This window comes from Equus caballus, chromosome 13, assembly GCF_041296265.1.
Source record: "Equus caballus isolate H_3958 breed thoroughbred chromosome 13, TB-T2T, whole genome shotgun sequence".
Classification (NCBI taxonomy): Eukaryota; Metazoa; Chordata; class Mammalia; order Perissodactyla; family Equidae; genus Equus; species Equus caballus.
In genome coordinates, this window is record NC_091696.1 from 26333969 (window position 1) to 26357377 (window position 23409).

General features: G+C 42.5%; 1 protein-coding gene and 1 non-coding gene across 9 annotated transcripts in view; both read left to right on the forward strand.

Annotated features, from left to right (window-relative positions):
* Window positions 1–23409, forward strand: part of AUTS2 (activator of transcription and developmental regulator AUTS2) — a 1156658-nt gene that overhangs the window by 919919 nt on the left and 213330 nt on the right. The gene's annotated exons all lie outside the window — the stretch shown is intronic.
* On the forward strand, window positions 21097–21235 carry MIR7177B (microRNA mir-7177b). Its single transcript, NR_128173.1, has one exon. It is a non-coding gene; the product is annotated as a microRNA mir-7177b (primary transcript).

Here is a 23409-nt window from a genome sequence, read left to right on the forward strand (position 1 = left end):
CGGCTTCCCTGGAGAATTCTACCAAACATTTCAAGAGGGTTTAATATCTATCCTTCTCAAGCTATTCCAAAAAATTAGGCAAGATTGAACACTTCCTAATGCATTCTACGAGGCCAACATCACCCTGATACCAAATCCTGACAAGAACGACACAAAAAAGAAAAATTACAGGCCAATATTGCTGATGAACAGAGATGCAAAAATCCTCAACAAAATATTGGCAACCCAAATACAACAATACATCAAAAGGATCATACATCGTGATCAAGTGGGATTTATAGCAGAGACACAGGGATGGTTCAACATCCCCAAATCAATCAGTGTGATACATCACATTAACAAAATTAGGAGTAAAAACCACATGATCATCTCAATAGAGGCAGAGAAGGCATTTGACAAGATCCAACAGCCATTTATGATAAAAACTCTTTAACAAAATGGGGACAGACAATAAAAAAAACAACTCAATCAAAAAATGGACAGGGGATATGAACAGACATTTCTCCAAAGAAGATATATAGATGGCCAATAGGCACATGAAAAGATGTTCAGTATCACCAATCATCAGGGAAATGCAGATCAAAACTACACTAAGATATCACCTTCTGCCCATTAAAATGACTATAATCACTAAGACTAAAAGTAACAAATGTGGGAGAGGTTGTGGAGAAAATGGAACCCTCATACACTGCTGGTGGGAATGCAAATTGGTGCAGCCACTATGGAAAATAGTATGGAGATTTTTCAAAAAGATAAAAATAGAAATACCACATGACCCAGCTATCCCACTATTGGGTATCTATCTATCCAAAGAACTTGAAATCAACAATTCAGAGTGACTTATGCACCCCTATGTTCATTGCAGCATTATTCACAATAGCCAAGACATAGAAGCAACCTAAGTGCCCATCGACCCATGATTGGATAAAGAAGATGTGGTATATATATATACAATGGAATATTACTCAGCCATAACAAAAGACAAAATCATCCCATTTGCAACAACATGGATGGACCTGGAGGGCATTATGTTAAGCAAAATAAGCCAGACAGACAAAGACAAACACCATATGATTTCACTCATGTGGAGCATAAACAAACACACACACAAAGAGAACAGTTCAGTGGTTGCCGGGTGAAGGGGGCTGGAGGGTGGGCACAAAGAGCGAAGGGGTGCACTTATATGGTGATGGACAAATAATAATGTACAACTGAAATTTCACAATGTTGTAAACTATTAAGAACTCAATTTAAAAAAATTACATCAAATAAGTAGCAGTGAACATAGGGAAAATAGTGACCAAGAAAAGAAGAACACAGATGTGGAAAACTTAAGGATCGATATAATTGCCACAACTGAACTTGGAGATTTGACACTGAGATTCCTGCCAGCCAAGGCCAAATTCACCACAAAATTACTTAGAAAAGGAGACCATCATTTCTTCAAGAATCAAAGCTCCTTCTAAAGATAATTTCCAAGAAAACTTTCTGACGTGAGACTTTACGTAATAAACAGTATTCCAACAATGTTTTCCTCAAATGCAATAACAGATTTTATGTTACTGCTTCTTGTAGTAACTTTTTTTTGATAGGCGCAAACTGCACGACATTAAAATACAATGCAGCGATTGTGGCTCTGTGTGGAACTAAAGGAATATGGCCCTGGTTTGTAGCTGTGAGCTGCTCGGGTTTGATCCATGGACAGAATTTAGAGCATTCTGAAGAATGGATGGACTGCTTGTCCTTCAAATAATCTTTTGTAAATATTGCTTTTCTCAGCTGGGCTTTTGATAGGAGCTGAATAGCAGACAGTTTGAGATTGTATTCTCTGACAAGAGCCTGATGTGTTTGTATTCTGTTGCTGGTCCAGGGCAGAGCCTTATCCATTAGAATCAGAAGTGCAGGTGGTAAAGTTGACGTCTTATTGTAAAAATTGGACTCCCGTCTGAATGGAAAGCCATTCTACCTCTCCCTACGCAGAGCCGCAGGACTTCTTGCAAGCAAATCCAGAGTTCTCTTCAGGAATCAGTTTAGGGGTCTGCTCTGGCACTCAGATAAGTTCTTAACAAGCTCTCATGTTCTGGCCCTTAGTTTAGTGGATCAGAATCACAGTGCAGGCACACTCTGACTAGGGGTAGAGCCAGGAGAGAAGGTGATGGGAGGACAGGTTACAACCTAGAGCTGGAAAGTACAGCCTACCCAGCTTCCTTAGCATCCTTTGAGAGATATCTAGGGGTCAAGAAGGAGACTACACTGGAAATATTACCTGTGTGGTTCCGGGCAAAAGATGGTGAATCATTGCTCTTGTGGGTGTCCAGGATGTTTCCAGGCTAGATTCCTGGCTGCCCCTATCCTGCCAGCATTAGAAACTCTGTATGTAATTCCTTGACAAGATTCTAAACAACAGGATTTCTTGGTGGACCTGGCAAATCAACTAGCTCCAAAATTTTCCCTTAAGAAATTATATGAATTAATCTACTCAGTGAAGTTATTTGAACAAGTGAGTTACATTGGAGGCAAGTCTACTGTTTTAGTTTGTTGTAGTTACTACTGAGCCATTCTTTCTGATACAGGTGCCAAGACACTAGTTTATATCAGGGTTTGTAAAGAAGAACTGTTATATGTAGAGAGTGAATAATAAAGCAGAAAGGAACCATGGTGATGCTCCAGTGCACTCTTCACATTTTCCAGAGGCCTGAGGAAGCCATGACTCTTCCACTAACAAAGTTGGTTACCCTGGGTGAAGACTGTTTCTACCATATGGTAGGTCAGGTATGTGTATGAGAGGGAGATCAGAATAAAAAGTGAAAGGGGCTGGTGGACTTCATGGCACTCAGGGGCCTCATCAGCATTGGTAAGTATTCAGCTTGTTCCAATTAGGGACTGCATGCTTGGACTGTCTGGTGGAAGAGCCTTGGGCTGCATTAAGCTCCCTGGCAAAAAAAAAAGTGGCTTGAACCTGGAGGCCACTTCTTCCTCACCAATGAGAAAGGGTTGACCAGGACTCCCAGAAGAGCCAAAAAGCATCACGGAGGTACTTTTGAGTTTGTTGTGTGAAAGTCAACCAAATTTCTTGGCTTTCCAGACAGCTTCAAGTTGCCTTGACCATTACTCCAGTTCATTAAATGTTAATGGGTTATCAATATAGGAAGAGTAATCCCCTGCAGTCCCTTTAATATGTTTTATTCTCCCTCTCAAATAAATGATTAAAGTCAGTAGGAATTGCTTAATATACATTGTCTGCAAGACTTCTTGCTCCTTGAGGCTGTCTCTTGTCGTTTATAGCCCAGTGTGGATGCCTTGGTAAGATCTTAAATAGAGAGAGCAGTAAAAGTTGGTATCGGCTGGTTGGTGAAATGAAGGTGGGGAGGGATCTAATGAGTGCACAAGCTTGAGGGCAATGGCCTTTTCATAAATCATCCTGTTCTTTGCCCTCTTGGCTGGTCCTGCTTATAGAACATAGTATCTTAGAGATGAAAAGAACCCTGAAGTTATTTTTTCCAGCTTCCCATTCTTCAAGGAATTCCTTCCATAGCTTCCCTGAGAGATGGTCATATACTGTCAGACTTTACCTCTGGGGAGGGGGCCTTACCTTCCTCCTGAGGCACCTCATTCTACTCTTCTGCAGTTCTGCTGGTGGAAGATTTTACTCCTCTCCCATCAGTTCTCATTGTTCCTATTCTTTTTTCTGGACACTTATCATAGTTGTAATCTTTCATTTATTAGGTTGCCTCTCCTAAAAGACTGTAAGTTCCAGGAGGGCAGGGCCATGTCTTTTTTGCTCACCATTTAGCATAGTGCCTGGCCCATTGAGAGTAATCAGCGTTTATTTGTTGAATGAATGAGTGCATGCATACACTTGAGTTCAGCAATTTCAGAAGAGAACTGGGAAGAAATTGTATAACATGAAAATGGAGAGAGAGTAGTTTTTCCCAGATACCAGCTACTCTGCTCCAGAAGACTTTGAAGTAAATATGGAAGAAGGAGTGAGGAGAAGCACTCAGGAAAAAGTTTTTAAAAGAAAAGCACTGCAAAACTAGTTAAGGTGGAGGGGTTAGAGGAATTATCGATGTGAAACAGAAACAAAAGCCACAGTATAGGTGAAGCTTATTGATACCCTAGAGTTAAAAAAAAATTCTTGGGGCAGCCCTAGTGCCCTAGTGGTTAAGTTCTGCACACTCTGCTTTGGTGGCTAGGGTTCAGTTCCTGGGCACAGACCTACACCACTCACCACTTGTCTGTCAGTGGCCATGCTGTGGCAGCTCACAAACAAAAAGAGGAATATTAGCAGTGGATGTTAGCTCAGGGCAAATCTTCTTCAGGAAATAATGAATAAATTTAAAAAATTCTTTTAGGACTAATCAACATTCAGAACGTAGGAAAAGCAAAATGATCTTGATTTTTTTTTTTAACATAACATGTCCTCAAAAATATTGAGATTTGGAGCTGGCCCCATGGTTGAATGTTAAAGTTCTGTGTACTCTGCTTCAGCAACCCAGGGCCACAGGTTTGGATCCCAGGCACAGACCTATTCCACTCATCAGCCATGCTGTGGAGGCATCCCACATACAAAATAGAGGAAGATTGGCATGGATGTTAGCTTAGGACCAATCTTCCCTACCAAAAAAAAAAAAAAAAAAAAAAAACTTGAGATTTGCTGAGACTAAAACAGATTGGAAAAGGGATTGAAAAGTCTTTCCTGTGGAGGAAAGAGGCCTGCTTTGTAGAGAAGATTAATACTTGCGTAGAAATCCACAGAGGAGTAAGTAGTGGCCTGGAGGAGAGCATTGAGTGAGGGAATGAACACTTCAAGCCTAAGGCCAACCACAGAAGGCGCACAGAGGTGAGATCTGGTCACTTGGCCACAGCCACTGCTCACAGCGCATCTCCTGGTGGGTGAGGATTAAATCCTCACAGTGTCCCTTCACATGAGAGTGGTGAGTCTATGATGCATCGCCTCTCACTTCCTGCCCTGAGGTAGCTGCTCTGCTGAATCTAGTCTCAGAAGAAGAAAGCACAAGCTACACAGTTCCATCTTTCTCTCACCTCCCACATCTAATGAGTCACCCAGTTTGTCACTTCTGTGCTTGGAATGTCTCTTGACATTCCTTCCTTCCCACTAACATAGCTCAGACCCCATTTCTCTCTTGGGAATCTCCTCACTTGCCTTACGCAGCCAACTCACACGAAGACAACTACCCTCACACTCCAGATCCCTGCTACTATTTGCCTATACTCCTCCCTCTCCACCCACACGATTTCCTCTTCCTGGGTTGTCCCTTTAGTTCATCAGCCCCTTCTTGCAGTCAAATTCTGTACAACTTCAAGATCCTGCTTCTATCCTATCTTATTCAAAAAGCTTTCCCTCTCCCCACGACAGCCCACCCATCTCCTCCTGCTCGCTGACCTGTAATCCTGTTTCCTTCCGTACTTCATAGCACTTACCTCCATCTGCTTTGTGTATTTGAAGTTTCTCTTTCCCTCCTCACTCCCCACAGCTCACCAACCGCTAAATGGTCTTAGTCATCCTTGTTACCAGTCAGCCATAGACCCTAGCACTGTGTTTTACATACAAGCAGCACTTAGTAAATGTTTATTGACTTGAATGGGATGTTTCTTCCCAAGACAGCTTCCAAATGCTTCTTCCCCTTATGATTGCTTTTCAAAATATTTTCACAGAGTCTGTTTCAGATGATTCCTGGAACTGATATCAAGCAGGCTGGGCTGTCATCCCTGCGATTCACTATTTGCTCCCATTTGCCCATCTTCCTTTTTCTAGTTCCTCTTCTCCAGAAATCTATTAAGATCACAGTGACTCCAGTGTCCTCTGCAGATTTCTTCACATTCTGGAATGCCTTGCCCCTGGGCCAAGAGACATCAGCTCATTTAAAACAGTTACAGTACACTCTAGACTGAGTAGGAGTGGTTTCGTGTTTGAGGCCTCTGCTCAGTGGTAGAAGTTAAAATTCCAGTCCCTGCAGCAAAGTTTGATGAGATGCCCCTATCTAGTATTGGAACTACTCACTGCTCGCTCTTTCTTTGTTGAACTCCCCACCTGGCCCCCCAGTATTCCAAGGGCATAGTCGTTTGGCTGTAATAACTGCTCATGCTGTTTATTCAACAGTTTTAGATATAGATCAAAATGATACCTATTCTATAAAATCCTAGAAACTACCCCCTTCTTCATTCTTCCTCTACCTATGCCCACCAAGAAAAGAGACTGCCTCTTCACCTCATAGCCATAGTACAGATGAAGTGAAATAAATTCCTCACTTTACTATATCTTATGCCACTTCTTCCTTTGTTAAAAAGGGACGTAAAAGGGAGAGAGAAAAAAAAGAAAACACTGGGTCTACATAAATAGCACTAAATATAAACAGTGGAAATGGGATGCTGAGTTTTAAACTCTATGGGGAAGTTGTTATGGCAACCTAAAGTTGTCTACAGTGGGGGGAAACGTCAGTATTGATGAGATAAGATTGAATTTGTGACTCCAACGGTGGCTGTATTCTCTGAGATTTTTCTTCCTTCTGAGACAAGGAGCAAAGCTTTTATTTTATCAGTGACATCTAGATTTAGAATTGGGAGATAAATTGGGTGGGTAGTGGAGCCTGGAGTTAGGTTTCCAGGTTGAGTTTTAAATTTCCCTGTTTAGACGAATTAGAACCACTTCTAACACATCTGTTTCAGTTAGTCTTATTCTAAGGACATAGTTTTAAACTCAGAAAATGGATAATGTAGATAGACCATTAATTCCCTGACAAAGACCCGAAGTTCACTTAAATTTAAGGAACTTTTTGATTGGAAGAGATTTTTCTATAGGGAAAGGATGAGAAGATATAATTGATATTGTAACTGTCCAGGGGGATTAGTCCTCAGAGCAGAGATTGGCTATGGGTCAGGATTCCTCAACAAAGAAGAAATTCTGACATCTGGAGAGAGGCAGAAAGTGAAAGTCAACAGGAAATAGGAAGCCCTGGTTTTAACTGAGAGGAAAGGGTTGCAGGGGATCCTGAGCAGGTAATGCCACATGCAAGTTTCAACTCTGAGTTTGAAGTGGGGAGAAGGAGCTGAGAGTGTAAGTCTGCTTTTGTAATGGAAGTAAATCATAATAAAATATGTTTTATAAAAAGTAACCGGAGATGCAAATCACTTCTGTTTCCTAAAGCAAGAGACATCTGTACAATAAGCCCTCAATTTGGGGAGGTGAACAAGGATCAACAGTGTAAGTGGGCTTGTAGAATATGCTGTCTAGAAAGAGAATGTTGAGCCCCAGGGCACAAAGAGAGAGAACAGAGAAGCAAGAGTGGGCAAAGCAAAGAATGGAGGTAGCGGCAACCAGGAGAACTTCTCCCCGAGTATTGTTCATTTCTTGTAAGAGTAATCTCATTCGTAAACTACAGCCGTGTGTAAACACCATTGGGCTAACTGCAGGAGACACGGGAGTGCTTCACAACTGTGCTTACTGACTAATGCTACAAAAGGGCCCAGAGCCTCGCAAAACCCAACGCCACAAACACACAAAGAACCTACTTCTCGTGGGCAGACCATTGAGTGGGAAAGCCTAGAAAATACCAACACTGCCAAGTGAACGACTTTGCAATTCTCTCCAAATGCTGTCTTCATCTAGCTGGAAAATGGAATAAAGAATCAAAATCAGCAATAGTGGTATAGATGCGAATAAAAAAACTTAAATTTTTTTTTAATATTTGACAATTTACAAAGACACCTCGTAAATAGTTTTTCATTTGATTTGCACAGCAATCTTGGGAGCTAGGTGGAACAGTTAGAGTTACTCCCATTTTACAAATGGAAGTGAGGAGGCTTAGAGAACTGACTAGACCTGGCAAAGTTGCATAGTTTTCAAGGTTTGAACCCAGAACTTAAGCCCAGGCTGAGTTAGATCCTTTACTCTTTCCATGGCAAGGTGGCCTCAGGAAACCAGACCAATCCTACCTATAAAAGAAATGTCAAATAATATAGAATTCACGTAAAATTACTTAAAAGTCCTCCTGCCTTTTATCCCAGGCTGTCTTTCTTGCTGTATATCCACCAAATGTCACAGTTTCAGTGCCCAAAGCCTTGCCAGAGAGAACATACTGCCACCCTGCCGAATGGAGGATGCGACTTGCACAGTGATAGAATTTGGAGGGGACACTGAAGTTCTCATTCTAGGGAGAGGTGTTGGTGACCAGAGTTCTCCAGGGGGAGTGCTTAAACAGGGCTTTTTATCTATTCAGGAATGGTATCCAGGAGCTCACTTATTTTTGCTTTCCAAATAAATAAATATCAGAAACGATAGCTGAGGTCAGTCTAGAAAATTAGAATTTGCTTGGGGGAAAAAATATGTTCTGGAAAAGATAAACAGTAGCTTGCAGTTTCACCGTTGGAACATTTGTTACAAGGTCCTGGTATTGATCCTTTATCTCCCAATTTCCACTGGGAGCCATGATATATTACCACACTGGGAAGCACTAATGCAAGTGCATGAATCGAGGGAGACCTTAGACAGTATCTGTAGTGAGGCAGCATCCATTTGAGGGAGAGCAGCTGGGGAAGGGGGCTTGCTAGCTGCAAAATTCCAAGGAGAGTTGTGGGTTGTGCTGTGTGCAAATGCATATCCATGCTGGGGAGTGTTATGGGTTTATGAGGAGAGTGATTAAAATTGTATCAAAGAGGCTTGTGAAGCTTATGGTTCAAGTTAACTGTATGAAGTAAACAGCCTTTAACGGCCTCCTGGGAGTGTGACAGATAGTCTGTGGGTGTTACGGCAACATGGTACTGGTGAATGTTCTGGCCATCCCAAACTAATCACCATCTGTGAGCATGGGTCTCTGGGGAGCGTCTGGTGGTTGGACAATCATGGTAGTTAGCATTTTTAATCAGCTTCTGTGCAGCACAGATAGAAACCTTATGCTCAAGCCTTTATTTTTCCTATCCGTGTAGAATTACTTATGATGACGATAGCAGAGCAGACAAGGATTTGGGATGTGCTTCTGCAAGATGCATTTTGTGGTTCTCTCCACTGCCTTTTCCCCAGTTCCCAGCCTGACCATGAAAATTAGCCAGACCACTTGTTTATGGTCACCGCTGTTATTGCTTCTCTTTGCCACTGGCAGAAGGGTCCTCGGGGGAGGGTAGGTTGCTTCTGTGTTCAGTGGGACATGCTGTCTCAAGTCAGTGCTTTGGGTTTGATATTCTTCTCTCCTCTTCTCTCCCCTCTGACTGCCCTTTTCATCTCTACCACGCCTTCCCCTGCCCTAACACGTACTTACCCATCAGGCACCGACTTCCTTCTTTCCTCTTATTGTTATTTTGGGGTGACATTGCTTGAGGGCTACAGTTGAATGTCCTACCGGGACCAAGGCATGAGGGAAGATCAATGGTACCATCCTTAGAAGCAGGCAGGCCTGAAGACAGCTGGATCCTGTGATTGAGAGTTAAAGGAGAAGGTATCAGTTAGCTTTTGTTGTCTAACAAACCACCCCAAAATTTGGTGACTTAAAACAACAACTGGTTTATATAGCTCACAATTCAGTGGGTCAAGTGGGTGGTAGTGTTCATCTGGGCCAGCTCCATTGATCTCCATTGCTTGTCTGTGGTCAGCTAGGGTTGGCTGATCTAGGAGGGCTTCACCTATGTCTGGTGATTGACAGACTGGTGACTGGTTGGTCTGAGGGTGGCCGTCTCAGATGGGATGGCTCATCTCTGTTCCACGTGATCTCTCATCCTTCAGTGGGCTAACTCAGGCTTCGTGTGATCTCAGGGTTCCAAGGAGCAGCAAGAGAGCAAGCCCCAGCGTGCAAATACTTTTCAAGCTTCAGCTTGCAGCACCTTGCTGATGTGTCATTGACCAATGCTAGTCACAAGGCTGGCCCAGAGTCAATGTGAGAAGGCATTCCAAGGGATACAAGGAAACATGATCAAATTGGGTGCCATTTCTTCAATTATCTACTGCTGAGAGTTTAGGTTTTCTTTTCTTCGTAACATTTCTCTCTACCACCTCTCTACCAGTGTTGCCTAGAATTTTACATACAGATTTATTCCTTTGGGTCTTAAAGATTTTTCAGTCTTCAAGAGGACCCTTATTATAAGAAGATGCAGTTCCTCAACAAAGGCCCCCCCAGAGCTTAGCTGATAAGCTGAGATCAAGGTGGATTCTTGAGTATAAGACACACCAGAAGAGGAATATGAAAAGGAAAGTGAGAAGGCACCGGGGAAAAGAAACTACTTCCGTGCACACATATCTAGCTACCTACTCTGCTGCTCCAGGGTCACATCAAATCCAAAGTGCCCCAAACTCATCCCATCAACCTCCTCTTCTTCCTATACCCCAACATGTTCTTTCCATGTTGTAACAACCAGCAAGTAAATATTGGGCCTAGTCTTGACCAGTAGAGATGGAAATGAGAGGTGGAAGATAGAGGCTTTTAGAACAAAACAGAGTAGAAAGGGAATGACAGAGAAGCAAGAGTGAAAAATTATTTCAGAATCCTATGAAGAATTGAGAGTTCAACTTGGTAATTGATTCCATTCAAATTTAAAGCAATGAATACACTCCTTTTTGGTTTCTTTTCCCTTTCTTTTCCTAATTCTGAATGGATTGTAATTCCCATTCTTGTAGCTGTAGATGGTTATGCCAAGAGAAAAACAAAGGGTCAATCATGAAGGAAAGCAGAAACCTCTAATTCAGGATATGCCTCAGTATCTTATTGTCTTCAAAGAAGACAGCCCAAGTGCCGGAGCAACTAGCCCTCTTTTCTAATGGGTCTCCAGTTCCAATATGAACTTTGCCTCAAGGAGCTGTATCTACTGATGAGAGAACTCTGGCTCTATGCCTCTCAGTCACCTTTGCTTTTCTCACAACAGGGGTGTTCCAGACTGCCCTTAGAGTGTTTTCTCCTATGGCAGAACGGTTCTTGTTCTGTTCAGCTCTTTCTCACATACTCTCTGCTGAGACTAAGCTCCTATTTAATGCTCTGTGTGGGTAAGGCCCTCTTGCCTCAATGGCAATGCTAGAACAGTAGAAGAGAGCAAATGTAGAATCTCTGCAGACCCAATGTCACAGTCAGAAAGAAAGTTGGATCTTCCATTGTTCTCCTTTTAGATTGGAGCCAGAACTCACACAGAGCCCAGCAGGGAGCTGAGTGGTAATGGCTGCTGCATCCTGCCAGACCAGAACTAGCCTTTGTTAGCAGCTGAGCACGGTAGTAGAGGACAAGCTTGGCGCCATGCAGCAGTGGGCTTCCTTGGGTGATGGAAGTAGAATAACTAGAACCGTTGTTCATTCCACTCTGACCACACACTGGTGGCCTTCAGTCTGGAGAATAGTGAATGGCAATGAATAAGGTGGGACTCTCTTTATGATGTCAGGGACTGGGAGCCTTGTGGAATGAGTATTCTGTAGCACTCAAAGAGATGGCCCACTGAGAGGAAGCTCTTGTATCCCTATTACCCTGCCTGCAAGAATGACAAGCTCCGAGTACCCTGGCATTTTGGACCATCAGTATTGGACAGATTTAGTAATGTTCAAAAGAGGCTTGGATGAGATGACTTCATGGTGCCGTTTGTCTGTTGCTGTTTAAGAATCCACATGCCCAGGAGTTGCTTTCTGATGCCTGGAAGAGTTGGCACATCGGGAAAGACCAATGAGCAGATAGTTTACTTTTAAGATTTTCAGCAAGTCAAACATATGGAAGATGTAATAGCTAGGGGTTGCCAGGAATATGAGCTTTTTATTGTTTTTTAAATAGGAACTTGGAGAACAACATTTCCATACTTTGTCATTATCTGCAAACTCCTAGCACAGGACTGTATAATAGTTGTAATGGTGAGGAGGAAGCGGAGGAGGATGGCGATGATGACAACAGCAGTAATGATGGTGATGCGCACTTACATTTACTGGACTCATGATGTGCTGGGCACATTTTCTAAGTGGCAGGCACTGTTCTAAGGACTTATGTGTATTAACTCACTTAATTCTTATGACAGCTTTATAAGGTAGTACTATGATAATCCCCATGTGAGAAAACTCAGCAACCAAGAGGTTGAGTGATTTAGCCAGGGTCACATGGCTAATCACTTAGGACCAGGATTTGAGGTGGTTTGACTCCAGAGCCTGTGCTTGTTACTGCACCTGTATATGTTCAGTAGAATCTCATTAAATGATGCTGTAGAGTTGATAGGACTGCTTCAGGTTGTGCAAAGAAAAATCTCGGTTGGCCCCATGATGGTTTAATTGCCTGCTTTGGTATAAGATGACTTTACTTTTGGATTTAGTATGACTCACCAAGAGATTATCAGACTTTGGGATTTTACAAACCAGTAAAAAAAATTTTTTTGATTGTAAGAGGGCTACATAAGAGTTGAGTTGCTAACTTTGTATATTACCAAGTAAGAATTTTTTTTTTTTTTTAAAGATTTTATTTTTTTCCTTTTTCTCCCCAAAGCCCCCCGGTACATAGTTGTGTATTCTTCGTTGTGGGTTCCTCTAGTTGTGGCATGTGGGACGCTGCCTCAGCGTGGTCTGACGAGCAGTGCCATGTCCGCGCCCAGGATTCGAACCGACGAAACACTGGGCCGCCTGCAGCGGAGCGCGCGAACTTAACCACTCAGCCACGGGGCCAGCCCCCCAAGTAAGAATTTTTTTGAACAGTAGAAATACCATCTACTATCACCATTATTTCATAAAAGAATAGACATAGTCTCATGGTTGAGTTCTGGAGTCAAACAAATTTTGATGATACTACTGACTAGTAAGCTATGTGACCTTGGGAAATTAAAATAACCTTTCTGCCTCAGTTCACTCATTGTAAAATGGAGATGATTGTAACAGCACCTACTTTATATGATTATTGGGAGGAGTAAATGGAATAAGTTATGTGAGGCACTGAAGGCCTGACACAGAGAAGCCGCTTGATACTTTTATAATTGTTGTTAAAAGCAAAAAAGCAAGAGATACATAGTATTAGAATAAGAAACAATCCTTTACCTTGAAATTGAAAATTTACTGCACTGTTGTGTTTTTCTCGTCTTACTTGGTCACAGGCCAATAGTGATCTGGAAGCCATTGGGTGAGCCCTACTGACTTAATTAGTCTGCTTTTATCCTCTACCAACAAAACATGTACAGAGCATCAGCACCTCCCCACCCAATAAGGAGGTTGGTAGGTAAGACATGAAGGGCTACACTGTAGGCAGGGCAATTAGGTTTTGAGGGAGGATGTGTAAAGCAAGTGGTATCAGATGGGAGTTTTCCAAGGTTGAAACTGTCCCAAGACAATAGCCCCTGCCCCCACTCTAGGTTCCAGAAGTCATAACTCCTTGTGGTTTCACCAAAAGTGGTAAAGATGGGGCCAGCCCGGTGGCGAAGCGGTTAAGTTCGCACATTCTGCTTCTCAGTGGCCTGGGGTTAGCTGGTTGGGATCCCGGGTGTGGACATGGCACCGCTTGGCAAAAGCCATGCTGTGGTAGGCGTCCCAGGTATAAAGTAGAGGAAAATGGGCATGGATGTTAGCTCAGGGCCAGTCTTCCTCAGCAAAAAGAGGAGGATTGGCAGTAATTAGCTCAGGGCTAATCTTCCTCAAAAAAAAAAAAAAGTGGTAAAGGGCCAAATGGCACCTTAAAAAGAGGCATAAAATGAAATTCAGTATTGTACATGCACCTTTGTCCTACTTTAGACCTTCTTAACACATGGGAGCCCAAGTAGCCTGACCATGGTAGAGCAGAGAAGAATGCCATGTCCTTCCTCTTTGGCTCGCACCGCAAATATGCAGAGTGGGCATGCCCATGTGTAGAGAACTCCTCTAAGAAACTAAACTCAGCGATCTGCTGACTCCACTGCTGCCGCTACGCTAGAATCCAAGGCTCTTTTGAGTAGAAGAGTCAACAATGACAGCAGGAGAGAAAGTGTTTTTAACTGTAGAGCATTAGATCCATGTCCACTCCTCTAACCAGTTAGCCCTCTGTCCCCAGGCCTCCTCCACATCACATCCCCGGTGTCCCAGTTTGAAGCCTTAGGCTGAGGAAACCCAGGCTCTCCCCACACAGCACTTCACCTACTCTTTCAGACATTTATGTTTGGTACCCATGCCCAGCCACCCTGGAAAACAGGGACAGATACTCAGGCTCCATTATATTATACGCTCGCCCACCCCACCCACCAGTACTCAGCATGAGATTTGCACATAGTAGGTCCTCCATAAATCTGTGAAAAGCAAAATAAAAGCATTTGATCTGTAACCAGCATCTGTGTAGCTACATTCATCTACTCCTAAGTTGTATAGCATCATATTTTTTTGTTGTTGTTTAAATTTTAGTCTTTCAGAATTAATTCTGTTTTGTTAAAATTAATAAGGACAGGCTCTATTTTTATACACTACTGAAATGTGTAAAACAATTGGGGAGAAGAGGGCTTCCTTTCCTGAGTTGATTTATGTTATATATGCAAACTTTATTAAAATTAAACCATGCTTTTCAAAGAAATTGATTTTCCAGCAAGCAACTCTCTCCATTTTATTTAAAGATCCTACTGACTCCTGCAAACCGCGCCAATGTTGCTGTGGTAAGAATGGAGGATTTTGGGTCTCAGAGGTCTCATATTTAACCCTTATGTGAGAACTAGCATTTGGTATGAGAAAGGCAATCCAACTGTTTCTTCTTGAGAGAAATCAAATGGTGCTCAACTGAGAGCCATTTTATCCCTTTCGGAGAAACCTAAAGGTTAACTCAGAGAGGAAACGAAGGCAGAAGGGAATTAAAGGAAGAGGAGCAGAAACTGAAGAAAGAGAAGAATGTAAATATTTCAGTAGATTGAGAAACCTGACTACTGAACACAATGTTTGGGCTGGGGAGGACCGAGGATACCAGGTTCCTGCAGAAACATGGAGCAGCCAAGATAGGTGGCCTTTGTTCTTCCAAAGGGATAAATAAAATCTCTGCTGCTTAAAGTGGCAATGATACAGGGGGAAATGTTTTATATTTTAATTAAAGATTATTAGTTTAAAAGCTTTTCACTTATCTGTGAAGTGGTTCTTGCATGTGTGAACTTTTAAAATTTGTGCTTCTGGTGCTCAAAGGAAGACCAGACATTTCCCTTAAGATATCCCCTAGTCCCTTTGTAGAATGTTCATTCGTTCATTCATTCATTCCACAGACATGGATTGAGCACCTTCAGTGTGCCAGGTACAGTGCTAGGTTCTGGGTAAACAAGAGGAGATTTTTTTAAAAGTCCCTGAGGCCTTGGAATTTACCACTTAGTGAATTCCACTGGCATACTTGGTAATATAGCCACCTCTGGAATAGCAGACCTTGGACTGAAAGGTAGAATGGACTGAGGGGTGAGACGACGTAGTGCATGAGCAATGCCACTCCAGGCCAGCCTCTCTCTGAGGCTTCTTTTCCCAGTGCCCTGCCTCTGGGAATGTTATCAAAGGAGTTCGTGCGTAGCATAAAGGTGAACATTTCCTTGGAGTTCTATGATTCTAGGCTCCTGAGGCTTTGGGATGGGAGAGTTGAGTGCTGTTGTTTGTGAGGAAAGGTCACAACGTGGTATGGCACCAAGAATTCATTTCCTTCTCCTGGGTGACTCACCTCCCACCATCTTCAGTTTCTCTTGGGTCTCAGCTACCATGTTGCTATTTGCCAGCAGAAGGTAGTTTGGGGCTTTCTGTCAACTTGAAAGACTTCCTTTTCTCCCGCCAATTTGGTCTTGCAGATTTTGTTGTGAAGCCAACAGCCAGGCTGTGAACAGCCCAAGCCTTGCCAGCCCTTCTTTCAAAAGCCCTGTAGAACTAGGTCATCGGGTTGTCAAATAGTTCCTATGCAGATTATGCTGTGCAGCAACTTTTAGTGTACACTGCCTATGGAATACTAAACTTGTTTCCAAACTAAATAGTTTCCAATGAGTATTTAATGGGGGTTTTTCATTTGAAATAGATTGAAAACAAGCCATTTTCTACTCCCATTTCAAACAAATTTTGGTTCAATTATTTTCCTTTTTTTAACATAAAGTTAAATGGACTATTCTGCCCATCCCTAACTGAGCTGAACCATGATTTCTCTTGATTATGCTTTTACGCTGTGAATCGTAAGGCTCCAGAGACATAATGGACGTCTGTGGGAGAGTGGCAGCAATTTTTAAAATTCTGCCAGTTCTCATCAGCTTTCACTCTGGTGCCTGCTGTGCAGGAAGAAAACACCCTACCAAAAGAAAAAAATCTGCCAACAAAACCGGCACTGTCCGCCCGTCCTGTGGCGGGGGGGTTGGCACGGGGACGGGCCTCCTCTCTGCAAGTCTGTGTAGGCATGCCCTCAGTCACCGACGAAGCCCAATTTCCAGCCATCCAGCCCCACTCCTCCCTCATTTTCCAGCCATTAGGTTTTTGCGGTGTTGGGGATTTCTTTTTTTTTTCTCCTAGTCTCATTTTTCTTAGTTTTGTTTGGACCATGGCCTCAGAGAAAAGGAGCTCCTGGCACCCTGCTTTCCACTCGGTCCTTTACCTCCAGCAGCCTAACAAAGTCGAAAATAAAATGCCTCACAGTTCTTCTTCTTGGGTGGTGGGGTTACTTGTTTTGCTTTGTTAGTGGACATGGTGATCGTCATCCTGGATTTGCAAAGGTTCCAGAAAATTTGCGAAAAGAAAGGGCTTCTTGCAATCAGCTCCTGTCTTTGGTAAGGGCGGCAACCCTACTAGCAGGTATGCGGGAAGTCTATTGGGCAATGTCTTTTAATAGGAACAGTCTCTTTGCTCTCATCCAGCAGTGCCAAGAATTTAAGTAGCCCCACTGAAGGAAAAAAGCCATTCAGCCCAGCTGCCAACTGGGGAAGCACAAAATGCTGTCTTGGTTTTTGCTGAAAGCCCTTTATGCCTGCCCGGGTATCTTTGGTGCTGGAAGTCACGGCTTTGCCTTTAGGGAGAGGTGGAAGATCAGACACTGTTTGATGACTCCTCCCTTGGGTTTCCATCAGTTCCCTGTGTTAGTTTGGGAGGTGCTCAGTGTTGCTCTCTACATGCATTGTGGGTCTCACATCCTCCCCCAGGTCCCCTGCAGAGAGGCACCACCTGCTTATTCTGGTGAGGCAGGCATATCTCAAATCAAAACACCACTCAACCTCTCCCTGCAAAACCTTTACTGTGGTGCAGCTGCACCATGAGAAAGGTGAAGTGCAGAGGTGGCAGGTGACTTCATTAGCATGATAGAATGTCAGAGTTGCTTAGCACTCGAGAGGGGTTACCTAATGCAGGCCTCTGCCTTTATAAGTGGCTTCAGCATCACCAGGGAGAGGTGATCTGGCCTCTGCCTGAACCTTCTGTGCTGGAAAACTTAGTCGTTAGGATAGCTCTAATTCATATAAAACTTCCCCTATGTGAAGTGACGTCTGTTTGTTGCTTTCTCCCCTTGGTTCTGCCTCTTCTGGATTCATACAGATCACATCCAGTCTCCTTGCTATCTATTAGCCCTGCAGACATTTGAAAGTCGTTACATATCCCTAAGAGTTTCTTCTCTAGGCCTCTAGCTCTTTCAGCCATTCTTCATATTTCTTGGTTTCCCAACCCTACGTCATTCTAGTCACTCTCTTCTAGACATGCTCCGGTTTATTATTAGTTCTTAGGTTGAGCCACCCAAAATAGGGTGAGGGCTGTCACTGCGTTTGAAGATACTCGTGCCATCTTTTAGTGGTATTGGCTTTTCCAGCAGTTTTACTGGAAACATTCGATTATTCCAAACTTAATTTGAATCTTTCTTCACATATATAATTGTTCGGCATATCTGCTCCACCTATACGTATTTGTTATTTTTGAACCTATGTGCAAACTGCTTTTATTCCTAATTAAAGGTCATCTTATCAGGGTAAGATGGAATTCACCCATTCCTTTAGTCTGTTAAGATATTTTGGGATCTGTGTTTTATGCTCGAGTATACCACCATTTCCAGCTTCACGACATGTGAAAATTCAGTGCAACCACTATGTGCCGGACATTGAGCTCTGCCTGGGGATACCGTGGGGAACAAAACAGGCACAGTTACTTCCCTCAAAGAGTTTATTGGGACAATGCATAAGAAGGGAAATACAGGAGCACAGAAGAAAGCTGCTTAACAAATTCGGGCTTTCTGGAAAATTTGTGATTTGGAGTTGGCCAAGAAAAGAGCTAGGGATTAATGTTCCAGGCAGGAGGAACTACATACACAAAGTGTGAAAAGTGACAAAAAGCATGGTGTCTGTGGCAACTTGTCGTCAGATAATGCCCCTGATCATCATCAGTTGCTAATACAAATGTGGAACCTGAAAGGGTGAAAGAAATTACTGTTAAAGAGACCTTCCTCGTCTCCCTTTGGGCACATCAAACATTTATGAACTCACTTAATTGCATTTTTGTCCCGGTCGCATTTCTCTATCTTGAGCATTTGAATTGCATGTGAAAGCTCATTTATATCTCACTGAATACAGGTCTGCCCTGTCTACATTATTTTTCAAGTTTATCAATCTCATATGCTGTGAAAAAGTCTTGTTCTGATGACTTGTTCTTCATAACCCACGTTGGCTTCCAGTGAGCACCATTTTCCTCCCTAAGAGTTCACTAGCTTTCGTCTGTTTTGTCTTCCAAGTCACTAGTTAACACAGTAGGTTAGTAGCAGAGTTGTACCTATAACCCCAGAGGTCTTTCCTTTCTACCATTCTGCCCTCCTACAGCCCATCTTTTAAGAGCAGACACCACACCAGGCTCTTTTTGAGAGCATCTGCTTGGTCCCTGCTGTGCCGTATGGGAGCTAGCAAGCAAGGCAAGCAGTTACCCCATTAAGAATGGGAGGTGAGCTGCCCTGTTTCCAGGCCCTGCCCCAGGCTGGCTCTTTGGCTCTCATCTCCTCAGAAGGCCTTGGGAATAAACAGCTTGTGAGAAGCTTTATGGTTAACAGAACACCCTACCATTTATTCTCTCTTTGATTTCTCACACCACCCCTGTGAAGTCAGTGGAGAAATACTCTTGCTTTTGTTTAGCAGATGAGGGTTCAAAGAGTAGAACAGACTTGGCCAAAGTCACCCAGCTATACTAGGTAGCTCAGCTCTGGTGCCCCAAGCAACTTCAGATTTCTCTCCTCTCCTTCTTTTATCAATCTTGACATCAACTCCCTGACCTCTCCCCTCTCCAGAATGCTGGCGGGGTGGTTGAATAAGAGAAGAAAAATAGAAGGAAGGGGAATAAAACCAGATTAAGTTCCAAGCATTGGGAGGCAAGACAACTGAACATGGAGGCAGTGCTAGAGACCGTTAGATCATTTTCCTGACAGTCGCCAAAAAGAAACATGGACAAATGACATCCAACAATCCCTGGGCTTAAACCGACTATCTTGTAGAAACAAGCCCAGTATGAGCTATTCTAAGCAGGATGACAGGATTGGCATTCAGTAACATTTCAGATGTACTTTTAGATCCAAATGGAGGAGGAGTCTTGAAAAGAGCTCTCTAAAAATGGCTTAAAATAAGCTTTAGGAGAGAGGAATGCGGAAGCACAAACCTGAGCATGCTCATCACTAGCTCATGGATCAACAAATCATCCCTAGGATTTGTTGAGTGTCCACTGTGCTAGGCCTAGTGATACCTTTGGATTGCTTCTGGCTCAGGAACCAAGGGGCTTCTCCTACTGAGGGGTGTTAATTGTCTAGATCCTTTACATGTGAATTAGAAAAAGGCGAAGGTAGATGTTCTTCTAACAGGTGTGGAGTGCCTTTGCGGATCGACAACAAAGACTGTCACCTGTTTTCTGGTCTGGGACTGTTTGAGTCTTTGAAGTTTTCCAGAACTCCAGAGCCTAGGGCTCCTTGATTCCTTAGCAAGAACAAAGGGACAAGTGCTCTCTCTCATTCAGTCCTTGGTGAATTAGACCTTGAGACTTCATAATTAAAATGGATTTAATAGAGGAGAGGAAGCTGGGGTATCTGCCCCAGTAAGCAGGCGTCTTCTGTCGGTAGGAGAATGTGTCCTTTGTATTTAAACAGTTTTCCAAAAGGCTCTAAATGAGATTTGGGACTTAAACAAGATTTGGTGTGATTTGCTAATTACCCAAGTTACTATTACCTGATTAACACAGGAATCCTAATAGTCTGTTGCACTGCCTTTCTTCCGGGTGCCAGGAGGCCTGACATCTGTCACCTGTTCACTCGGAGGCATTTTAATTAACCCAAATTATGTATGCCTTTTCTGCCTTCTGATTTGGTGACTGGATTTTATATTTAAAAGATAATAACTACCTAAAGAAGGTTTGCTGCCAAAATACAAGAAGGGAAAGCCTGACAAATCTGTTTGTAGCTGAGAATCAGGTGGAGATCTTGGTTTACTCTGAGCAGTTGAGTGGGAAATGATATACTGGACACTAAGGAGGGTTTCCTGACGCCTAGTCACAGACATCAGAATAAATACCCTCAAATCTCACTTTGCCCCACAGGCCTTAACTAAGGCTTCTGACACAGTGGTGACGGAACTGGAAGGGCTGGAACCAGAGAAGCTAAATTGCGTTCTCAAGGTCGCACAGGAAGCCAGGCCTCCAATTTGGATTTTAAAAATAATAATAATAACTTCCCTCTTTGACCACCAAAAGGCTATGCTGACTTTCATTCTAGAGTGGGGTTTTGGTGTGATAAAGTCATCTAGGTTAGTCTCAGCAGGTTTCCCTTAAGATCTGAATGGCTTCAGGGAATGCTGGGGGGCTCTGTACAGCAGATAAAGATGGCTCATTTATCTGGTCCTGAGTTCTGAAGCTTGCCTCCCGACGTGCTATATACTGAAAGGGCTAGGCATCATCCAAGGAGCTTGGGGCCTACATGCTTGGTGACCAGACTCTTCTCTCCAAAAGCAAGGACCTAGCTCTGTAGCCACACCAGATTGCAAGTCAGATGGTTAAAAGCTGAAGTCTGTTTCCTGAGCCAGCATGCCCTGGCCTTGCCTTTGGCTGCGAAGAGATCCAAGGGCTGGGGTTGGGGCATGCCCTGAGGACAGAGGACCCTCTAGGGTTTGTTTATTCCACCTCTTTGGAGGGATGTCCTGTGCAGTTCAAGTTCAATGGGTGTTTAAGAGGAATACCCAGCCTCAGGCACAAGCTGCTCATCCATACGAAGTGATTAGTTTCTCCAGGGCACTAGGAGACCACTTGGTAAATTACTTTAACCAAGCACTCTAAATGGTCCCCTAGTGCTCTGGGAAAGTTAATCTCATTCACCTTCCATGGAAGAGCAGATTATTCCTAGAAAATTGTCTGTTCACATATGACCAGGCACAGCCCTGATGTGGATGACGAAATTTTTTTTGACCTCTCAGGTTAACCATGACCTTTCTCTCTTTCTGTCTCAGCCAAGCCTTTTCTTCCGGAAAGAGCTAGTATCTCATGGCTAGAGGATCATTCTCAGATTTACTTCTGCCTCTCCTCACCCAGACATCTCATGATTTCAGAGCTGTTTATATTTCCATTTTTGCATCAGTATAATAGGCAACTCAGTTTTTCTAAGCCTTAATATAAGGCATGGGGGAAGTGGGTAGGAGTAGAGATGAAACAAGACTGGCCATGAGTTGATATTTGTTGAAATTGTTACATGGGAGTTTACTAGACTCTTCTGTCTACTTTTATGTGTTTGAAATTTTCCATAATAAGAAATTAAGAACAAACAGGGATATCAAGTGCCTTTGGTAGTAGTCTCCCCATGCCAGAGTTTAAGTAATGAATGAATATTGCCTGCTTGGGATATTAACCAAAATTAAAATTTAGATGTGGATCAGTGAAAACACTGGTACAGAGTAAATTTTTTAAGTTTTAACATAATACATGCTTATTATAAAAAACATTCAAACACAACCAGGGAGTGCCACTGTAGATGGTTTGCCACCCAAAGCCCTTTTATATGGTATTACCCATAAATGTGCATTCTTGTGCAGCTTAATTTTATTTCAATTTTTTATTTCAGCTTTATTTAAGTATAATTGACAGATAAAACTATAAGATATTTAAAGTGTACATGATGATGACTTGAAATTACATGTACACTGTGAAAGGATCTAGTTAACTAACACATCCCATATCCGTCACCTCACATACTTATCTCCGTTTTTTTTGTTTTTGGGGTTTTTTGGTGAGAACTTTTAAGTTCTACTCTCTTAGCAATTTCTTATTCAGCCATGAGAAAGAAAGAAATTTGCAACAGCATGGATGGGCCTGGAGGGCATTATGCTGAGATAAGACAGACAGAGAAAGGCAAACACTGCATGGCATCACTTACATGTGGACTCTAAAAAGAAAAAAGTCAAGCTTATAGAAACAGAAAGCAGAAAAGTGGTTGACAGGGACTGGAGGAAATAGGGAGAAGTTGGTAAAAGGGTAGAAACTTTCAACTATAAGATGAATAAGCTCTGAAGAACTAAGGTAAAACACGATAACTAGAGTTGAGAGAGCTTAATTTTAGATTTTATTTTGTTTTGTTTTGTTTTGTTTCTGTTTCTTTTTTGTTTATTTCTTTTCAAATGAGATATTATACATATTATTCATCAGCTTCTGTTAACAGCTTTGTTCAAATATAACTTATATGCCATAAAATTCACCTGTACTAAGTGTACAATTCAGTGACTTTTAGTAAATTTCCAGGGTTGTGTAACCATTGCCACAGTTCAGTTTTAGAATATTTCATCGTGCCAGTAAAATTCCTTGTGCCTGTTTGCAGTCTATCCCCATTATCACCCCGAGTGCAAGGCAACCACTAATCTACTTTCTGTCTCTATACATTTACCTTTTCTGAACATTTTGTATAAATGGAATCATACAATATGTAATCTTTTACAGCTGGCTTCTTTCATGTGGCATCATGTTCTGAGCTCCACTATGGTGTAGCATGTATCAGTAGCTCCCCTTTAATGCTAACTGGTATTCCACTGAATGGACACACCATGTTTGTTTACCCATTCACCGGATAATGGACATTTGTTTCCACTTTTTGGTTATTATTAGTAATGCTGCTGTGAACATTCACAAAGAAATCTTTGAGTGGACGTATGTTTTCATTTCTCCTGCCAGATACCTAGGAATGAATTGCTGGATCATACAGTAAATTTCTGTTTAATGTTTTTAAAGATACTGCCAACTGTTTTTCAAAGTGGCTACACCATTTTACGTTCCCCAGTAATGTATGAGGGTTCTAATTTCTCCACATCCTCACCAACATTTGTTATTGTCTTTTTGATTATAGCTGTTCTTGTGGATGTGAAGTGGTATCTCATTGTGGTTTTAATTTGCATTTCCCTAATGACTAATGATGTTGAGCATCTTTTCAAGTCTTGTTAGCCATTTGTATATTTTCTTTGATGAAATTTTTTGCCCACTTTTTAATTGGGTTTTTTATCTTCTTATGCTTGACTTTTAAGTGTTCTTTA